Source organism: Aotus nancymaae, unplaced genomic scaffold, assembly GCF_030222135.1.
Source record: "Aotus nancymaae isolate 86718 unplaced genomic scaffold, 86718_ANA_hifiasm-v0.15.2.pri h1tg000077l, whole genome shotgun sequence".
In the NCBI taxonomy this organism is placed as follows: Eukaryota; Metazoa; Chordata; class Mammalia; order Primates; family Aotidae; genus Aotus; species Aotus nancymaae.
In genome coordinates, this window is record NW_026988492.1 from 14,037,828 (window position 1) to 14,058,926 (window position 21,099).

Below are 21,099 nucleotides of genomic sequence, written 5' to 3' on the forward strand. Positions count from 1 at the left end.
TCTAAGTGTTTACATTTTGCTATCTTTCCTGGTAAGCTATTGTATACACGAACTCCTGATTTTCCTATAATTAAAACAAAGTAAGGGGGGTGGTTTTATGACAGCTGTTTCAAATTTATTTGCTTTATTTTGCAATTAAGCGTAGAACTTACCTATCTTTTGAAGAAATAGTCACTGTGTTTGGCATCCACTAGGCTGGTTAACACTTTGTATGCCAAAATTAAATTTCCTCTGTCTTTTACAGGCTGTAAATTTCAGTTTTTATGGCTTCTCCTTATAGTTTGTCTTTGCCCTTGTATCAATCCTTTTTAAAGACTTTAAAAAAATGAGGTTAAAACCCAGAGAGGTAGTGGCCAGGACTGATTATCAACTCTTAACTTTACCTGTTAGTAATACAGTCTAGCCTGCACCTTCAGTCTCATTTTTGACCTTTTTCTCAGCTGGGTCTTGACAATTTGAGGGATTCACAATATTTTCTTCATTTCACTGCTGTAACTTCAGATGCCAGTCACCACTGGGTCCCTAAATGTATTGTATTTTTACATTATTTGTATGAGACAAGCTGAACTTTATTTTTTTTACTATTCCATTTCCTAGAAAAGTAGTTTAAATGGAAATAAGAAGTTTTCATCCTTCAATAATTGTGGCTTAGGAGACATACCAGTAAGAATTTCCCCATCGAAAGTACTGATTTCAAGATTCTATTCATGTTAAAGTGAGCTTACTAGATAAGAGTGGATTTCGATTTCTCTTTCTTGTTAGGAAATCTTATATTCCTAAATAACTTAGATCTGCCAAATAATTAAACAGGAAAGTCACAAGATGTTCATTTAGGTGGCCTTGTTGTTAAATGTGACCTATAAAGCAAAAGAAAATAAATTGCCAAAAGACATGAAAATTACAGTGTAGGTATTTAACTACATAGTAAATATAAAGTACACATTTAGTTGATATTTCTTAAAAATAAAAAAGCACTCTAGCATTGTCTGTGTTTTTTAAAGCCATATGAATATGCCTTTCTGATTTTTTTCCCTCAGAATCGATATTCAATCCCTGTTAAGACGAATGATTACCATCAGACCACAGGATATGAGAAGTCTCCGACCACTCACATCTCCAAGTAAGCAACTTCTTGTTGATAACTTAATATTCTCTATCTGCTCCATTGTTGCTCAGTTGCAAAACAGGATATTTTATGATATTATTTGATGGAAAATAAATGCTATTAAAGGTGAAGTACAGAATAAAACTCATTGAACTTTCAATGAGGGGACCTGGGAGAATCTTCATTCTGAGGTAGCTTGACACAGAATGTCACAGCTTGACTCTTCATTGGATGATTCTTGTCATAATGGATTCACAAATTTCAGCAGGAGTAGGGAGAGGAAGGGACTGTCGGCTTTTGGTTCTGTTGAGTTTATCTTTGGAAGTAGGGCTAAATGCTTCCTGTCTAATTTCTTTAGCTCTCTGTTGCTTCATCTGAAAAATAATGTGGATGGAACTAGAAAATCCCTTCTAGTTCTAAAAGTCTTTCATTTTTGATTTATTCAAAACAGGTTGCTTTATAAACACTCAATCTGGGCTTATGCATAATGCATTTTATAAAGAGATCATATTATTTTTTGACGGTTAGTGTAGATAAAAGCATCAACCATTGTCTCTTTGAAAACACAAAGCACAGCTCCATATTTCCTTTAGTTAGACCTGGTGATGTATTTCTGCGTTGTTTAGATGTATTTCTGTGTTTCTAGGTAGCATGTGCTTATGAACCAGTGTTTTCTGCATGGTATTTCTAAAGTTAATTTGATTATGTGGTTGATGGAACATGATAAAGCCGCCTCTTCCAGTTAACACAAATTGGACTAGATGTCTATGACTTTCAAGAACATGTCTTTCACATCTTGGGAGACGTAGCAGTAGAAAGTATGGGGCTGAGAAAAGGAAGATAAAATCCTCATCAAGCTTTAAGATCTAATTTTACATCTGGTTCAAACTTCCGGTTTCAAAAAACGTCCTGAAGTAAATAGATACTCCTTTTCTGCTTTTATCTGAGTCTGCATATGACTAAATTATCGATTCTAGGAGCTGAACTTCCAGTCTTTTTGGACCTGAGCTTGAATGTCTGTGTTACAAGTGATTTATGCATAAAATCAAAAGTGTTAGCCCTTAGGGGAAGGGAATCTGTGGTGTTGGAAAGATGTTTCATCCTGGGGTGGCATGTGGTCATGGCATTGACTTTTCACTGGATGATTCTTGTCAAACTGCCTTACAAGTTATCAGTGTAAGTAAGTAGAGGCAAAGCCTGTTGACTATTGAGTTTGTTGAGTTTATCCTAAAAAGTAGGCATAGAGGTTCCCCCTTGAGTGAAGAGTTGAAGTAGTGGAGTCTTGGGCTTCTACAGAGAACTAACGATGACTGCGGTTGGGAGCCGTATTATTTAATGGAAATTTAAAATTTTCCTACTTACACAACTGAATGTTTTGTGTGCTATTTTCCAGAATCGCTAATACACAAAACTAAGTAACATAGGCAATCATTCCTTATCCTTTCAGAAAAGTACAGAACTAAGAAGAAAAGGTTACATCTGTCAGGCAAGATGGCACCTTTTCTATAGCCTTGCTGAGCGTGTTGGCTTCTGGGGTATGTCAGATGCTTTTGTGCCTTCATGTGTCACCTCTTAACTGTGGCACCTGATGAAAGAGAGAACCTGGGACAAGATTCTTGGGAAGGACATTAACTGTGGATCTGTCACATGTGTCAAAAAAGGTGTCTCCCTTTTCGAACACTGTCCTGAAACCACTTTCTTGAATTTGATAGTTGAAATCTTCCCAGACGACATGCTTTAGCTAAGCAAGCAGGGTGAATAAGTAGGCGTCCAGCCGAATGTACTGTTGAGCAAAAATAATGAGCAAGAAGTGTTCCATTGGGACGAGAAAGCGTACATTCCCTCCTGGAATTGCCGTTAGCGGTTTGGGTATGTGCGGTGGTTGAGGGGGTGAGGACAGGTGAGGAAGTGGTCAGGGAAGAAGAAAAGAGGAGCACTGTGAAAATAAATTCGACCTCCTTTCGTGGAAAGAGCTTGTACGTGATGAATGAGCTATATGACCCATTTGGGGCAGCCAGTAGCATTTAAAAAATATTATAGAAGTGACTCACGTGTATGATTCTCTATTTTAACAAAGTTCTCAGAGAAACTCAGTGGTGGGGCCAAGAGAGGCGATTTCTGAGGAAAACAAACCGGTAAGAAGGCAACATAATGAGCTGCTTAACAGGAGGCAGGGAAGGTGAGTGATTACGTGAAAGAAAGGCAAGTTTAGTCGGGCGTTATGCCTCGTTGAAAAAGTTTGCAGTTTTGAGAAGGCTCACATTGGAGGGTGAATGAAAGGGCATCTGAACGCTGTTGGATTCAGCACCGAGGTTTCTGTAAGGACTAAGAACCTGTCATTTCAATCTGCATGGTGTTCTCTGTTCTCTTTCTATAATTATATTGTTCTTCAAAGTGGAAGCCAAGTATGCTGTGGAGATGAGATGTCTGAGGAAGAAAACCTGAACAATCTCCACAGGAATGAACCATTTAAAATGAAAGGATCTTTGATCCTAATTTTCAGATCATTTCACTCCTATTAAAATATTATCTGAAGAGGTGACTTGAGGTATTTAAGTGCTTCCCTGAGGTGGTGTGGCTCCTTTCCAAGAGGAGAGTTGGGGTGGTGAAGGTAGTGGTGCATGGGTTTTGCTGGCTGAGGCACAGCAGGAAAGACAGCAGCGTTAGTCTCTAGTTTGAAGGTGGGGAGTAACTTCCCTGGTATGGTTTGGCAGTGTCGCCACCCAAATCTCATCTTGAATTCCGAAGTGTTGTGGGAGGAACCCAGTAGGAGGTAATTGAATGATGGGGGCAGGTCTTTCCCATGCTGTTCTTGTGATGGTGAGTATGTCTCATGAGATCTGATGGTTTTATAAGGGGGAGTGGCCCTGCACAAGCTCTCTTTGCTCGTCTGCCACATGTGAGACTTGCCTTTCACCTTCCACCCTGATTATGAGGCCTTCACAGCCACTCGAAACTGTAAGTCCATTAAGCCTCTTTCTTCTGTAAGTTGCCCAGTCTCTGGTATGTCTTTTTCAGCAGCATGAAAACAGACTAATACATTCCCCAAAGGGGCTTCTCTAGGGTCTCAGATGAGGGGATTCTTGAGGATTAAGACAAAGCACTTCTGAGGACTGTTTCCAGGCTCTTGAGTTGATGATGCCTTAGAAGCTGCCCTGGGGTAAGAAAGTGAGGAGAAAACAATGAGTTCGTGTCCTTTCTAGGGACTTGGATGAATCCGGAAACCATCATTCTCAGCAAATTGACACAAGAACAGAAAGCCAAACACCATGTGTTCTCACCCATAGGTGGGTGCTAAACAACGAGAACACATGGACTCAGGGAGAGGAGCATCACACACAGGGGGCAGTTGGGAGGGGTAGGGGAGAGACAGCAGGGGGTGGGAAGGGAGGGGAGGGTGGGGAGGGCTAACATGGGGAGAAATGCCAGATATAGTATGCACCTAAAGTAAAATAAATAAATTTTTTAAAAAAGCAAGGAGAGGAAAAGCAAGGGTGGAGCGGGACGCTAACCAGAGCATCTCTGCTTGCCTGTTCTTTGCGTTCGGCTTCCCTGTGCAGTTTCTTATGCTAAGGGTTAACAAATGTCGTGGATGCTGTGGACATTTGCTTTTTGGATCGAGGCGCTCGTTTCCCCAGCTGCAAGGGATGGGCAATGCCTGATTTTGGGTGAGATCCCACTACAGGGGTAGCTCACATCCAATGACAGAGATCTAGTCCCCAACCTCGATTCAGGAGATCACTGAAGGGCCAACCCAGCTTGGGAGCTCCCTCAGGGTCTGGCAGAGGCCTGTGTTGAAGCTGCCTCACGACTCACCTTTCTCCTCTGCGCAGCCCGTTTCCCTCTTTCCCTTCCAGGTGTCACTTCTGAGTACCTTCCTAGTAAGCCACATGCACACTGATTTCTAGCTGACAGTGTTTCCCAGGACATGGTACTAGTGGGTGGAGGGGGTGGGTAGCAGCAGATAAAATACATTAAAATGACTGGGCAAATGATGCTGCAGTTCTGTGACACTGAGTATGTTCTTTTATTCAAGAAATATTTACCAAGAACCCATTATGTGCTAAGAACTGTGATCTGTTAACTCGACAGTAGCAGACTCAGGGTACACTGACTAAACCTGAATTTCTTCATGGTCTGTTTGGAATCACCACCTGTACACAACCTTAGAGCACTGCACATTGGCAGCTGAAGTTCAAATCTGTCTATAAATGTGTTTTTATGATCCATGCAGTGGTTTCAATATTTTGATTTCTTTACAGATTGTTAAAACAAGGAAATTTCACATAAAATCAAGATTCTGGCTGCTTTCAGAAATAGGTCTTGTGAGGTTTTTTGGCCACACAAGACCTGCACTTGTGGAAGAAACAATCATCTGGAGCTAATTCATGCCTGTCCTAAGAAGCAGTACCTATTCTAGTTTGCCACAGTCCCCACCGTGCCCAATTACATCATAGCTGGCCCACTTTATTTCTAGGTCCCTGTAGGTATTCCAATTTGTAACCTCTTTCTCAATCACTAGGTTCTTAAGTGTTTTTCCCAAGCTCCAGACCTTTCCTAATGATCTTGGTTGAAGATTTGGGGTTTCCTACTCAGAGCTCACCTGTCCTTGTGAGATGATCTCAAAACTCTCTAATAGTCTTTTGAAGTAGAACACAGCATTACAAAAAATTATCATTCCTCACTCATGCTTTTAAGAAAGTTATTCAGTGTGTACATATCATTAAGCACAGGTACCATTACAGAATCCGTATGTTGACTCTATTCTCACAGCTCAGTGTTTGCTTTCAATAGAAGGAAACAAGCCGAGGGAGAGGTGGGGTGTTCTTGTGACAAACACAGGATCGAAGCCCATTTCTTCTGACCCCCATCAGTGCTGTGGCTTCCAGTCTGTCCTGACTCTGGGATTTTATCTCTGCACAAATGTAGATGCAACAGGAGCTGAGCTTGAAAATAATTCTTCTGCTGAGAGATACAGCCTTGTTCTGGTAAAGGCATTGGCCATTATCTGGAATATTCACAAATCTTTGGCACTGGGTCCAAGATAGGTTAAGACACCAATAAGAGGAGAAATTATCACTACTGTAAATCCAGCACCTGCTAGCTTTCCAGATCACTCCCTCTTGTATCCAGATTTCAGGAATTTCTCAACCCCAACGAGATGCTCCATCCATTGATCCTACCCTTTTTTCTGTCTTTCATCATCCTTACGCTTCCTGTCTGAATCAGTTCACATTTCATGGCAGGTCATTAGAACTACTCTCTTGCGTGAAGTCTCAATCCTTCATCCCATTCTACCTTCATCGTTCTTGCCTGCCAAAGCCTCATTGTCTGGTTAGTTTGAGCTCTTAGTCTTTTCTACCCTTACACAGGTTCAGCTAAATGTGGCTGCAGGAAAATAACCACTCAGAACCGTTGAAGTTGAGAGTGAGCTGAGAGGGAGTGAGGAGTTCAGGGATAACCCCTCTTCTACCTCATGTCACCAAAGGCAGGAGTAGAGATGGGCTTCAAACTTGTCCCCTCCTACTCAGACTCACCTCCTGCCCCCAATATAAATAATACAAACTAACAGTAGTATATAGAATTTCCTAATAAGACATATTGATAATATTAACCATCTGCCTTGAGAACATCAAGGCTATTGTCATTATACCCTGTATCCCCGCAGGTAGCACAGAATTCCTTATCCCCAGACTCTAATCATAAGTTATTTCCTTTCACATCGCCTGCCTCTGTCCCCAGCTCCTAACATCATTCTCCTGCCCTCTGGATCTCCCAGCTAGTCATCTGCAACCTCCTCTCTGACAGTGACTTACCTGCTTGCTGTAACCGAAGCCTGCCCCAGTCTTGAAATCACGGCATCCTCCCTGGCAGGCTCCTCAGGTGGTGGCCATTTTCTTTCCCACAGCCCTCATCTCAGTGGGCCTGGATGTGGGACTTTTACTCCTATGTCACTTCCAGATCATGCTTTCTTCCTTAAAACCTTTCAATAGGGTGTCAGCTAAAGAATGGTAGGGTTCACAAATCCGAAGAAAAGAGCTTTATTTCTTATAAGGGGTTGCAGCCTGCATGGTGGCCATACTGACAGGCTGGGGAGAAAAACCTGCAGCCAGAAACGTACTTTAAGGGGGGTGCAAGGGGAACTGGCATGTATGCTGAGCAGGGTGGCCAAATACACATATTCATGAAGCAATAGGAGTCATGAATGTTCATGAAAGGAGAAATATGTACACGTGTAATGGAGTTTCATGGCTTTGCATGGGTCCCATGTACAAAAAAGGCATTAGCATGTTGGAAGGTGGAGGTTTCTACTTTCTGGTGTCAAAAAGTGAATTAGAGGACACCAAAACCCTCACTGTGCATTCTCCGTAGGCCGCCAGAACCACTCTGGTCTGCTTTTTTATCAGGCAAAAAAGACAGGGGCCATGTCAGGCCGTTGTTTAACATCAGCAGTGGAGTCTTCTGAAAGAGCCGCTCTCTTTAAAGGCCTTAGGGAAGAAAGCTCACTCATAAGCCAGGGAGGCGGGTATAATGAGGTGTGTCTGACATCCCCATCTCATCGCGGCCAAACTTTCAAGGTTATTCTGGGGTCCCCTTAGCCGGGAGAAAGCCCATTCACTTGCTTGTGGGGCTTAGGATTTTATTTTTATTTTTCAGGAGTTTGAGGCCCCATGTCTGCCCCAGCCTATGGTGAGGTGCAGGCAGGGACCGTCCCATGCAGTCTATGTACCATGTCCTCAGACTATCCAACCCATCAGATTTCAGGTCCTGGCTCACTGTCGCTCTCCAAAATTCTGGTGATTTCAATATCCACAGAATCCAACCATGTCTCATCACCTCTCTGGCTGCTCCCCTAGTGCAAGCTTCTCCCATCTCTAGGTGATTTCAATAGCCTCTAATTTTTTCTTTGTTTCTGCTCTTGTGCCTGTATGGCTGTATTTTCAACACAGTGTGTTGAAAATATGACACACTATGACACCACTCTGCTGAGAACCCTCGGATGGCTTCTTGTCTCATTCAGGATGAAAGCCTGCAATGTTCGTGTTTTCTCTCCCAATGATCCTGTCCTCAGCCGTGCTCACTTTAGAAGGTACCACTGCCAATAAAACATCTCTGTAATAGCAATTTGAGTATTCTCCAGCCATCACCTGCTAGCTTTCCAGTTCGCTCCCTCCACTCTCCTTATCTCAAAGATTCCTCAGCCCCAACAAGACCTACCACCCACACTGATCCTCCCAGCTTTTTGGTATCCTTCATCACCCTCATACTCCTTTTCTTAACCAGTTTAGATTTCATGGCTTATTATAATCACTCTGGAGTGAGCTCTCAACTCCTTCATCTCTTTTTACCCTTAGTGTTCTTGGACAGCAAGATGCTGGCATGGCTTGCTTTCTTATCTCCTTCACTTCTCTGCTAAAATAATCTCTCACTGAGGCCTTCACTCACCACACTTCATAAAAGAACATGTGTCTACCAGCCTCCCTCCCTTTATGTCTGTTACCACAACTTGATACGTTATATATTTGCTTACTTCATTGCAGATCCTTTGCAACTAGAATGTAAGCTCTCTCAGGACTTTTATTCACTGCTTTAACTCTAGAACCTAGAACAGTGCCTGGCACACAGCAAGTACCCCATTAATATTTGTCAAATAACAAATGAATGTAATTTATATGGCATGTTAACCAAAGGTGGCTAATGATCTGAAAATGACCTGACAGTGGTTGTCATTCATCTCCATTAGCAGTGCTATGGAGTTACCTGCAGAACACATCCCAGAAAGTAGGCATACATCTTTATTTTATCTTCTTCAAATCAAAGTCAGCTCTTTTGGGGGATTTGAATCTTCTAACATATACCAATTACCTTGTCTCTCAGTCAACTACAGTCTGTTCTTTATAGACCTTTGCAAATTTTTTCATTCATTTTTTTTTTGATGACCTTCAAACACTTCCAAGAGGGTACCTTCATAATTTCGATCTATAGTCATGTTAGGTCTGAAAAAAGTAGTACTTTGGACAACAAACAGATGATATATTTTGAGAACTTTTATCTAGGTCATTGGATAAATTGTCAAGCTCTCTAAACAAATAGCAGTTGGGATGAAAGATCTGCCTGTAACCAAGGTGTAGCCTTGAGAACATAATGATAGGAAGAGGCCAGGGGCGCTAAAAGAATGTGGTCCAGTCTTAGACAAATGTCACTAAGTTCAAAAGTAAATAGAAACCTCCCAGAACAAGGACATCCTGTATGCTTAGGAGAGCCATTGGTTAAGGCATTCCAGTAGGACAGGCTCAGTGAAAAAGAGGCAACCCAGTCCTGGCAGGTCTCTTCCAGAGGTCGGCAAATGCAGGATAAATCCCAAACACACTAAATTGGAGCACTGACAAACAGATACATTTCAAGTGGAGATAAGCCTGCAAACTGATGAGATGTAATGAAACTCATAATTAGAAAAAAAGGATGAATAGGCAAAAATGCCTACTCCCCCTAGGAGAAAATTACATTGTCCCTCTTAGAAATATTTATCTGGATGTGATTATCTTCCAGAAACGGGTTTTCTGGAGCTTAGGCAAAGGCTTTACTTGGCTTGATCTCTTAGAGATAATCTTGAGCTATGTTGAGCCTCCTTACTGTCTCTGGGTTGAAACATTTATTTTTAAAACATGGAAGAAGAGTCTCTTGTTAGGACACAAATAGCTACCCCAGGTTCCCCTGGCATGAGCACCGAGCTTTTCTAACAGAGAATACAGACATATATTTAATTATAGAAACTAAAAAATTTAATCAGGTCTTAAAGAATTATGTGATCTCACCTGCTTATTGACAAACTGAATCCTGACTCCTGTTCATTTCGTTTATTCTCGGCTTTTCCTTAAAAGATCTTAAAACAACTACAGACTCCTTAATCTGTAACCCCCTCGAGCAGTCGTCTACTACTTATTCCCTCTTCTCACTGAAGCATTTCAGAACTGCAGCCCACACCTCTTGTCTCTTCATAGCACTTTCCCTTGGTTGGCAATAAACAGCCATTTGGATCATGGTTTGATTAATGACTAGCCTCTTACACTGGAATGTCAGCATTATCAGAGTCTGGGCCGTGCTTGACTTTGTTCACTGTTTTTATACGCTGTGTCTTGTGCTGCATGTGCACAAGGATGGTACTCAGTAAATAGATGTTGACTTAGTGAATAATAACTGGGCTTAGCACTGTCTTGAATAATAATACATTTTCTCCACCAGAACTCCCTCTTTGCCTAATGCTAATGTCATCTATGGACACAAAAGTTGCCTCTGTGCATCACGTGAACTACTTGTCTCTGATGATAGTGCTGGAGAAGAGTTTGAGAGAGGGTCATACTATTTTTTTTCTTAACATTCTCATCAAATAGTTAGGCCTTAAAGCGTCTTGGTTTTTCTGTAATAGCCTATTAAATATTTCTACTGCATAAATTTGTCATCTTGACACATTTCTTCAATATATTTTTAGTCCATACTTCTTTGGAGTGTGTTTTTAAAAACTGTATTATATCTATTCTTAGTTGATTTTGACCCAGATTTTAAATATATGGTGTTTGTCTCAGTAAAGCAGGACTGTTTTTTCTCAATCCTTCCACACACCCCCAGGCTGTTTTATTTGCTTACAGTTGCTTTTTTATATAGAACTAATGTTTGAAAACTTATTTTGTCATAGGCATTCTGCTAAGAATTTTGTTTTTCAGGTTAGTTCATATAATACACAATACAATTGTGTGATAGGGTTCTATTATTATTTCCATCCTACAAATGGGGAAACTGAGGCTTAGAGTGTTATTACCTGGCTCAAGGTCAAGTATTTAATGAGTGGTGGAGGAGATTCTGGTTCCAGAAGACAACTATTTTGTCAGTTGTACAAATCTAAATGACTTTTAGAAAGTTTGTTTTTAACATGTGTGTTGCTAGTATAGCAAACACATTATTAGCTTTTATATTGTGATGATTGAGTGTTCAAGTGTTCAAGACAAATAGTAAAGTATTTGCTTATACTTTTTTTTTTTTTGAGATGAAGTTTTGCTCTTGTTGCCCAGGCTAGAGTGCAATGGTATGATCTTGGCTTGCCACAACCTCCACCACCTGGGTTCAAGCGATTCTGCTGCCTCAGCCTCCTGAGTAGCTGGGATTATAGGCATGTGCCACCACGCCTGGCTAATTTTGCATTTTTTTTTAGTAGAGATGGGGATTCTCCATGTTGGTCAGGCTGGTCTTGAACTCCTGACCTCAGGGGATCCACCTGCCTTGGCTTCCCAAAGTGCTGGGATTACAGGTGTGAGCCACTGTGCCTGGGGCCTGCTTATATATTTTTTTAATCTCTTAAAATGTAAATAAATCATATTTTTGTCAGGAGCTTTTTAAATGCGAGCATACAACTCCCTCTCACATAAGTTCATTCATTTACAATAACTAATACCTAAATGGTTACTCCATTGCTCTGTCCCTCAAATTCCCATTAGGGAAGTAATGAAATGCAGAGGCCGGAGCTACAAAGATTTGTTCTCTGGTGCTTCGAGTGACTCTGAATCCAGTTCCCTTTCTTTCTTTGTCCTGATGGCAAATTTATCTTTTATTTCCCGGAAGAATTTGCAGCCAGATGAATTACTCTAATGTTTTGCTTCTATGGCAGGTTCCTTACAGTAGAGAATGTTTAAGGAGGTGAAGCAAAAAAACTAAATAACCAAAGAAATACTTCTGCAAAAAGAGAATGATGTTTTTTGTTTTGCTTGCAAAATCTACCTTTATTCATTGAAATAATGCATTTTGTCAATTCTTGGTTATTTGCAACTGTTGGCTGAAGGAATATTCAACTTCTTCGTTCATATTTCATGGCTGGAGCAAATTTCGCTCTATGGGAAGTAGACATTCTCTTGAGTGGAAGCAGAGAGTAGCCGAGAGGCTGCCTTTCTTATTGTCTCTGTGATGGAGAGCCAGTGGGCCCTGCCTATGGTGTTTGCCCACGAATCATGGTTTCTTCTAGCCTGAGGTCACTTTGAGTAAGAAGAGTGAGGAGTTTCATTAGCCACACTGGAATGATGATAATGGGCAACCTCAAGGTGCAACTGCTGATTTGATAGTCACACAGATTTGTTCAGAAATCCGGCAATCAGGAATGTGAAGGTTGGCATCAGGGTTCTATAAGCACAACGGAGAGGTCAAGGGGACAGAAGGGAGCTGTCTTCTATCACTTGGAGCTTATTTTTAAAAAGTCTTTCCTGAGTTTGCCAACCTGCCATCTAGGTGACTTAAATGAACTTCTTGAAGTAGAATGTAAAATTAGACAGTGATGCATGAGCATAAAAAGGACGTTTGAGTATTATTGAAAAATCCAACATTATAACAGTAGAAAAAATAAGAGGCTATTTGAGGACCATTCCTTACATTTCAGGATTGACAACATCCACCTCCCTGGGCTCCCACTACTTAGGGGTAACTCTTGAGTCTCCCTCTGGGTACCTAAAGTGATACTCGGATTTTAGAAAGATGACATCACTTTCTGCTGTCTTCGAGCTCTCCAATGGGCAGCCATGCATCTGATTTCTGGCCGGAAGTCAGTAAGGGGTCCTTGTAGCTATTTATTTTGAGGTGAAAGAGAAATAAACATTGCCAAATACTATCTCATGGGACATCTCCCTAGCTCACAGGCTCATAAACATACTTAAAAGCATCCTGACGATAGAGACATAAATTTTGTTGAGACACATGTTGGTTGGAAAACATTTTATATGTCTAAAATGCCTGCTTGTACTTATCTATCCAAGAGGAAAAAATATCTTAGAAAAACAGATTTTTACAGCTAGGTATTTCTTTGAAGCTAAAGGTAATATCACATGGTCATACGGTACCTTCACACCTACCCACTCCACAACAAACTTTGGGTACGTGTATGTATATGTATGTATATGTGTATGTGTGTATGCATTTTCTTTAATAAGGGTCTCAGACATTTTCTGTTCTGAAGAAGTCCAGGTTTTTATTCTCTGACTGGAATCAACTTGTAAATTAAGAGCTTTGAGATTTTCAGAACCAATTAGTATGTATCAAGTAGTACCTGATACATAGCAAAAGCTTAAATGCTTGTTGAAATAATGAATGTATGAGCTCATGGGAATATATTCTCCTTTGTTTAAGCACTCTTAAGAGCTATGAGTCTAGACCTGAGTATTTCTACCTGTTATTTATAGCTCTAGTGACCAAGAGAAATTTGTTACTCATAGGCATTTTCAGGAGGTTTTCTCAAGTCAAAGTTTTGGAATTAGAGTAGCCATAAGTGAACACACTCCTAAATTCTTATGACGTCAGTGTGGCCTTTAACATACATTGCAGTCACCTGGGGCATCCTTAGGGATGCATTGTCATTGCATAGTTAGACACTTGGCAAGATGACAGAGAATGTGCCAGATAATTGGTTGAAACTGTTAAGAGGACAAGCATCCTGGGCCATACACACCATGTATAATGTGTTGAGCCGTCCACAGATAATTGAAATCTGGATTATGTGTGCAGGTTTTATGGTGGCCATAATCTCTTGTTTTTACATTAGAGACAGGAAAATGCCTCCTGTATAACGAGAATTACGAGTTACCAAAGCCTTATATGCAGGAAGGCAACATTTTGACTAAAAATGTACCTAAAAGTATGGATAATTCAAAATCTGGCTTATTTTATTTTAGAGAGCCTGTTACCCCAATTAATAGAAAAAATATAAAATAAAGTCAACAAGCATCTTCCTTGAGCTGCAGAAGAATAGATCAATTCTACCAGGTATTTAAAAATATTTTGAGAGAATTGTAGAGATAAACACTTGGCTTATTAAATTTTCATTGATTTATCTCCACCTAAATATCCCTTCTCTTCCTCCATGATGCTGACAAAACCACAGCAATGCAGCTGAGAGTATGAGAGGAGCAGCTAATGGCACATCAACTACTGTTTCCTGACAGTTGTGTGTATGCCTCAGATAATTGGTTCAAGTTTCTTGCCTCATTATAAGACAATATCTCCTCAGAGATCTCAGAAAACATGCCGATTTTTTTTTTCCAAATTGCATTAAATCACATAAAGATTTTTCCCTCTAAATATTAGCTTCTAGGAGGAATGGTTAACTATCAGGAAGCTATACATTAGCTAGTGCAGTTACTGCTGCTCCGAATAAAAAGCAAACAATGGAAATACGAAACCAGCAGCCTTCACTGCAAATGAGCAGGGGCAGGGGATATGATTGAAAAGAAACAAGACTGCTTTCACTAATTTAAATAAGCTCAGCCCAAAGAAAGAAAGCTGCTCCTTGACTGAGAGGTTGAGGGACTGGTGTCTGGCTAGTTGCACTAAACCTTATTTATCTGACAAAATGGTTAAATCAATTCCTAGACATTGGAGTGCCTTTAAGTCAAAGCAACATGTTCCTTCTATTTGGTTATGTGTCAATGATATCAAATTGGCTCTTATTAGAACTCTACATGTAATATTCAAATCAAAAGGAAGCTCGTAATTATTTTCAGAATTTATTTAGCAAAAATTCAACTTCTGTTGAATCAGTTAAGATATTTCAGTCAGTGGTGCAACTTCTGTAATTATTTGGCTGATTGATTCTCTTCTCCACTTCAATCAGTTTGTCTGATGATACATCTGGTAGATTTCCAATATCTGCACATTCATGCTACAACCTCCATGCAGCCTGTTTAATGAGTAAATAGAGAGGTAAGTAAATGACTATTTAATGGGTATCTTTGAGAACAGGAAATTAGGCAGAGATATTTTAATGTATCTTCTACTTTGAAACAGTATTATTCCCTTCTTTTGGATAAATACAGGTTTGAATTCAAATCCTTTTCTGTTCTTACAACAATAACAACAACTCATTTTACTGAAAAATTACTTCCCAGTAAAAAAGGTTTCAGGGTGATCACAGTGACTCATACCTATAATCCTTTTTTTTTTCCCCAGAGGTTTTCATTTTTATTGTCTTAGTAGAATTCCATTGCTTTCAGATAATTAGTTTTTATTTTATTTTATTTATTTATTATACTTTTAAGTTCTGGGGTACATGTGCAGTTAGTGCAGGTTTGTTACATAAGTATACACATGCCATGAGAGTGGTTTGCTGCATCCATCGCCCCATCATCTGTTAGGTGTTTCTCCTAATGCTTTCCCTCCCCAATCCCTCATCCCCTGCTATTCCTCCCCTAGTCCCCTACCCCCCAGGCCCCAGTGTGTGATGTTCCCCTCCCAGCGTCAGTGTGTTCTCATTGTTCAATACCCACTTATGAGTGAGAACATGCAGCGTTTGGTTTTCTGTTCTTGTGTCAGTTTGCTGAGAATGTTGGTTTCTAGTTTGATCCATGTCCCTGCAAAGGATATGAACTCATCCTTTTAATGGCTGTATAGTATTCCATGGTGTATGTGTGCCACGTTTTCTCCCTTCCTTACACCGTATACAAAAATTAACTCTAGATGGATTAAATATTTAAACATGAGGCCTAACACCATAAAAACTCTAGAACAAAACCTTGGCAATATCAGGACGTAAGCATGAGCAAGGACTTCATGACTAAAATACCAAAAGCATTGGCAACAAAAGCCAAAATAGACAAATGGGATCTAATTAAACTTAAGAGTTTCTGCACAGCAAAAGAAACAATCATTAGAGTAAACCGGCAACCAACAGAATGGGAAAAAATTTTTGCAATCTACCCATCTGACAAAGGGCTAATATCTAGAATCTATGGAGAGCTTACACTAACTTACAAGAAAAAAAACAAACAACCCCATCAAAAAGTGGGCAAAGGATATGGACAGACATTTTTCAAAAGGAGACATTTATGTAGCCAGCAAACATACGGATTGAAAGATTATCATCACTGGTCATTTGAGAAATGCAAATCAAAACCACATTGAGATACCACCTCACACCAGTTAGAATGGCAATCATTAACAAATCAGGAGACAACAGATACTGGAGAGGATGTGGAGAAACAGGAACACTTTTACACTGTTGGAAGTGTAAATTAATTCAACCATTGTGGAAGACAGTGTGGCGATTCCTCAAGGAACTAGAAATAGAAATAACCATTTGACCCAGCAATTCCATTGCTGGATATATACCCAAAGGATTATAAATTATTCTATTATAAAGACACATGAACAGGTATATTTATTGTGGCACTGTTTACAATAGCAAAGACTTAGTACCAACCCAAATGCCCATCAATCACACCTGTAATCCTAATTCTTTGGGAGGCCAAGGTGGGAGGATTGCTTCAGGGCAGAGGTTTGTGATCAGGATGGACAACAAGATCTCTGTCTCTGCAAAAAAAAAATATTAGTCGGGGAGAGGGTTGGTGGCACATGCCTGTAGTTCTAGCTACACAGGAAACTGAGGTGGGAAGATTGCTTGACACCAGGAATTCAACATTACAGTGAGCTATGATCATGCTACTGCCCTCCAGCCTGGGTAACAGAGCAAGACCGTGCGTGCGTGTGCATGTGTGTCTGTGTTTGTGTGTGTGTGTGTGTGTGTTCAGCCCTCCCTTCACAAAAATTTGAAACATCCTTCTAATTTTCTATTTTTGAAGTATATGATACTATATTTACATATTGACAACACAATATAATTCCAAATCTGGAGAGAAAGTAGCATGTATACATCTTGCTTGAAAGAGAATTTTACAACCTTCTGTGAATACTGCATACTGGAAAAGCAAATTACTATTTTTAGGAAATTTGCTTTCAAATTTGTTTGATCACAGTTGTTCCAAGAATGTAGAAAATATCACAGTGCAGACATTTCAAAAAGTGTCCTACCTGGTTGGAATAGAGGCAGCCAGAAATAATTAGAAATAACAGAAGAGAACATTTGAATTAGAAAGGACTCATGCAAAATTGGATGTAATAACAAAATATAAATTAATACATAAAATGTTATTATATGAACAAGAGTGAAATTCAGAGGTTAGCTCAATCGATTCTAGATGTCCACGGAATCTCATGCTTTGGAGAGTGAGGGAGAGGATGCCAGTGGCAGAAGGGAGATGCAAGCCACTGAGTCTCTTGGCCTCAGCCCCTTCCTTCTTCTTTTGTTAATGGTGGGTGCTACCTAATATTAGGTAAGATAATATCAGATCAAAGAGGAACTATTTCCTCTAAGAACATATGGGAAGTCAATAAAAGAAGTACATCACATATTTAAGTTTGATCATGTCATGTTAGACCTATAAACTGTAATCTCATCTATCAGTGGGTTCCAACTTTCTTAAGGAATCACACTTTTTCCTTATAAGTACCTAATTTTGTCCAGGTCTCCTGCTCTGGAGAATGCTGATGTAATATGGTTTATTATGTCTGGATGTGTGTTACATCATGTTGCCCCCTACTGATAAAGAGACGGTGGGATATGTGAACCGATCACGAGGACGCCCATTAGTGAAATAAGCAGGATGGCTTAGCCGTGTATCCGATGCTAGCCTCTATACAAAAGGTCAAAGTAGAAGTCTTTATGGCCCTAACAATTTATTATTAAAGCAACATACATCATAAAATGTTTGGCAGGTGCTACAATGGGTTATCATTTCTTTATTCATTTTCTTGAAGGTTAAAATTAAGAAGACAAATAATCTTGTAAGAATAGTTCCAAATCATATTGAATCCCCCTTGGACCAATTGAACAGTTTGTCCCAGGGGCCAAATTCCTCAATTGTGATCACCCTCTGTGGGTCAAATTCAAATTTAGTCTTTTTGATGGTTTTGAGAAAGTTTTTGTTGCATTTCACCTCTCCCAATAGATATGTGTTCATTTCAAGACACACTGCAATCTGTTGTCAGTGCTTCATATATACTCTGATTCATGGGTCTGCATATAATATTTGGCCTCTCCTTGCTTTTCAACATGCTGCGGTTAACCATAATTATCCCAACTTCTGTTTCATGTTACCTTTTGGCATGCATACCTAAAATATCAACTCCTGTTGGAACAAATGAAAAGCAAAGTATAAGACCACGAGAGGAGTTTGTCACAATATGTTGGACTCACATGTAGGTGAATTTATATATGGCACTATCAATTTGGAAATAATGCTTTCAATTCCCTTTTACTGCATATATCAGAACAATTTTTTCATTAGCTAATATGATATTTTGACTTTTGATTGCACTATGTTTTAGTAAAAACATGTAGGGGCAGTGTATTCACTTGAATATGTCTGAGAGTCAAATGTTAAATGGATCCCTCCTATTAATATCTCTATCTTCTCATATTAAGGACTGTTTCCAATGCTCAAAGAAGCTCCAGCTCCTAATCTAACCATCTCTCCCAGAATCTTGGACTCTTGCCTCCAACTCTCTGGGTCCTGGTTTTTCTCATCTGTGGAATAAGGAGACAGGGCTACATAAGTATAAATATTTTTTTCCCTGACTCAGATATACCTAGAACTTATCTTGTTGCATCTTTCATTTTTAAAGGAAGTTATGACAAAAGGTCAAGAAAGAGGTCACCTAGGAGAGCTTTGTTCATTACAATAAAAGTGTATTACACTTGTGATTTGCCATTTCCACACCATTTTTCCTCTCTAAATGGGAATTTTTAAAATCTTAAACAGATGTTCTATGTGGCCCAAAATTAAGGAAATAACCAACCAGCCAACAGCAACAACAAAACCCTGCTTATATTGGCCATTTAAAAACTTCTTTCATGTCGCCTTGTATTCAGAAAATTGAGCATCCAAAAATGAATATGTGTATATTTTTCTTTATGTAATCACCCAATCTATGTATGTATACCTTTTGTTCATGATGATAAATATGTTTGGTGGAAGAAAAAAACTTCTTTTTCTGGGGCTTAAGCTTCAGCTCTGACACCTGCCAGCTCAGAGAGTTGATCATCATCTGTAAAATGGGACTATTAATGCCTATTACGTGGGGTTGTAAAGTAGGTTACATTTGTCCATATAATAACATGTAAACTAGCTCAGGCAAAGCCTCATACTAAGTACACACACACAAATGTTACAGTCAATGAATTATTATATAAATGTGAAATAGAGTATAGCAGAGTGAAAGGAGGGTTTTGAAGGGTGGGTATTTAAAACAATAAGAAAACTTTCCTGAAATTAAAGAAGACTCGAATATATGTATATAAATAGACATGCTGCTTTTCAGAAAAAAAGGGACCCCATAGACTCAACATAGGGTATATCTAATGAAACTATTGAACTTTAAATGCAAGGGGCTTAAACAGAAGCCAGCTAAAAGGATCACATCTCTCAGAAGTAGAAGGAAACTAGATTGGCATCAGACTTGTTTATAGTATCAGTTAATGCTAAAATAGGATGCAACAATAATTAAGCAATGCTTAAGCAAGGACAGTGAAAGCCAAGGATTTTTACTCACGCCAGTTCAAAATACAAAGGCACTTGTTGTATAATAGTCTTGTACAAAGGCACTTGCTATATGATAGTCTTGAATATATAAGAACCTATGAAATGTTTATTCCCATGAATCCTTCTGAAATTAAATACTAGAAGACAAATTCGAGCCAATTAAGAGATGACATCTAGGAATAAACTTAATGAGAAGTAGACATGACCTGTATGACAAAAATTTAAAACACTCCTATTTAATTAAAAAACAGACTTCAAAATATAAAGACATACTATGTTCTTGGATGGGCTAATGCACATTCTTTTTTTTATTGTACTTTAGGTTCTGGGGTACATGTGCAGATCATGCAGGATTGTTGCATAGGTACACACATGGCAATGTGGTTTGCTGCCTCCATCCCCCCATCACCTACATCTGGCATTTCTCCCCATGTTATCCCTCCCCGACCTCCCCACCCCCCCGCTGTCCCTCCCTTGGCCCCCACCAACAGACCTCAGTGTGTGATGCTCCCCTCCTTGTGTCCATGTGCTCTCATTGTTCATCACCTTCCTATGAGTGAGAACATGTGGTGTTTGATTTTCTGTTCTTGTGTCACTTTGCTGAGAATGATGCTTTTCAGATTCATCCATGTCCCTACAAAGGACACAAACTCATCGTTTTTTATGGCTGCATAGTATTCCATGGTGTATATGTGCCACAGTTTCCCTATGCATTCTATTGTCGATGGGCATTTGGGTTGGGTCCGGGTCTTTTCTATTGTAAACAGTGCCGCTAGGAACGTACATGTGCATGTGTCTTTATAATAGAATGATTTGTAATCTTTGGATATATACCCAGTAATGGGATTGCTGGGTCAAATGGAATTTCTCTTTCTAGGTCCTTGAGGAAGTGCCACACTGTCTTTCACAATGGTTGAACTAGTGTACACTCCCACCAACAGTGTAAAAGTGTTCCTATTTCTCCACATCCTCCCCAGTATCTGTTGTCTTCAGATTTTTTAATGATCGCCATTCTAATTGGCATGAGGTGGTATCTCAATGTGGTTTTGATTTGCATTTCTCTAATAATCAGTGATGATGAGCATTTTTTCATATGTTTGTTGGTCTCATATATGTCTTCTTTTGAAAAGTGTCTGTTCATATCCTCTGCCCACTTTTGGATGGGTTTGTTTGTTTTTTTCTTGTAAATCTGTTTTAGTTATTTGTAGATTCTGGATATTAGCCCTTTGTCAGATGGGTAGATTGCAAAACGTTTTTCCCATTCTGTTGGTTTCCAGTTCACTGTAATGCTTATTTCTTTTCCTGTACAGAAGCTCTGGAGTGTAATTAGGTCCCATTTGTCTATTTTGGCTTTTGTTGCCAATGGTTTTGGTGTTTTAGTCATGAAGTCCTTGCCTATGCTTATGTCCTGAATGGTTTTGCCTAGGTTTTCTTCTAGGGATTTTATGGTGTTAGGTCTTACGTTTAAGTCTTTAATCTATCTGGAGTTAATTTTAGTGTAAAATGTCAGGAAGGGGTCCAGTTTCTGCTTTCTGCATACTGCTAGTCAGTTTTCCCAACACTATTTATTAAACAGGGAATTCTTTCCCC

General features: G+C 39.6%; 1 long non-coding RNA gene across 1 annotated transcript in view; it reads left to right on the plus strand.

Moving 5' to 3' along the window:
- LOC105715697 (uncharacterized) overlaps positions 1-21,099 on the plus strand; it is a 224,262-nt gene that overhangs the window by 28,461 nt on the left and 174,702 nt on the right. Inside the window, exon 2 of the long non-coding RNA XR_010339486.1 lies at positions 1,038-1,120. This is a non-coding gene — a long non-coding RNA (uncharacterized LOC105715697). The remainder of the gene's footprint in view (positions 1-1,037; positions 1,121-21,099) is intronic.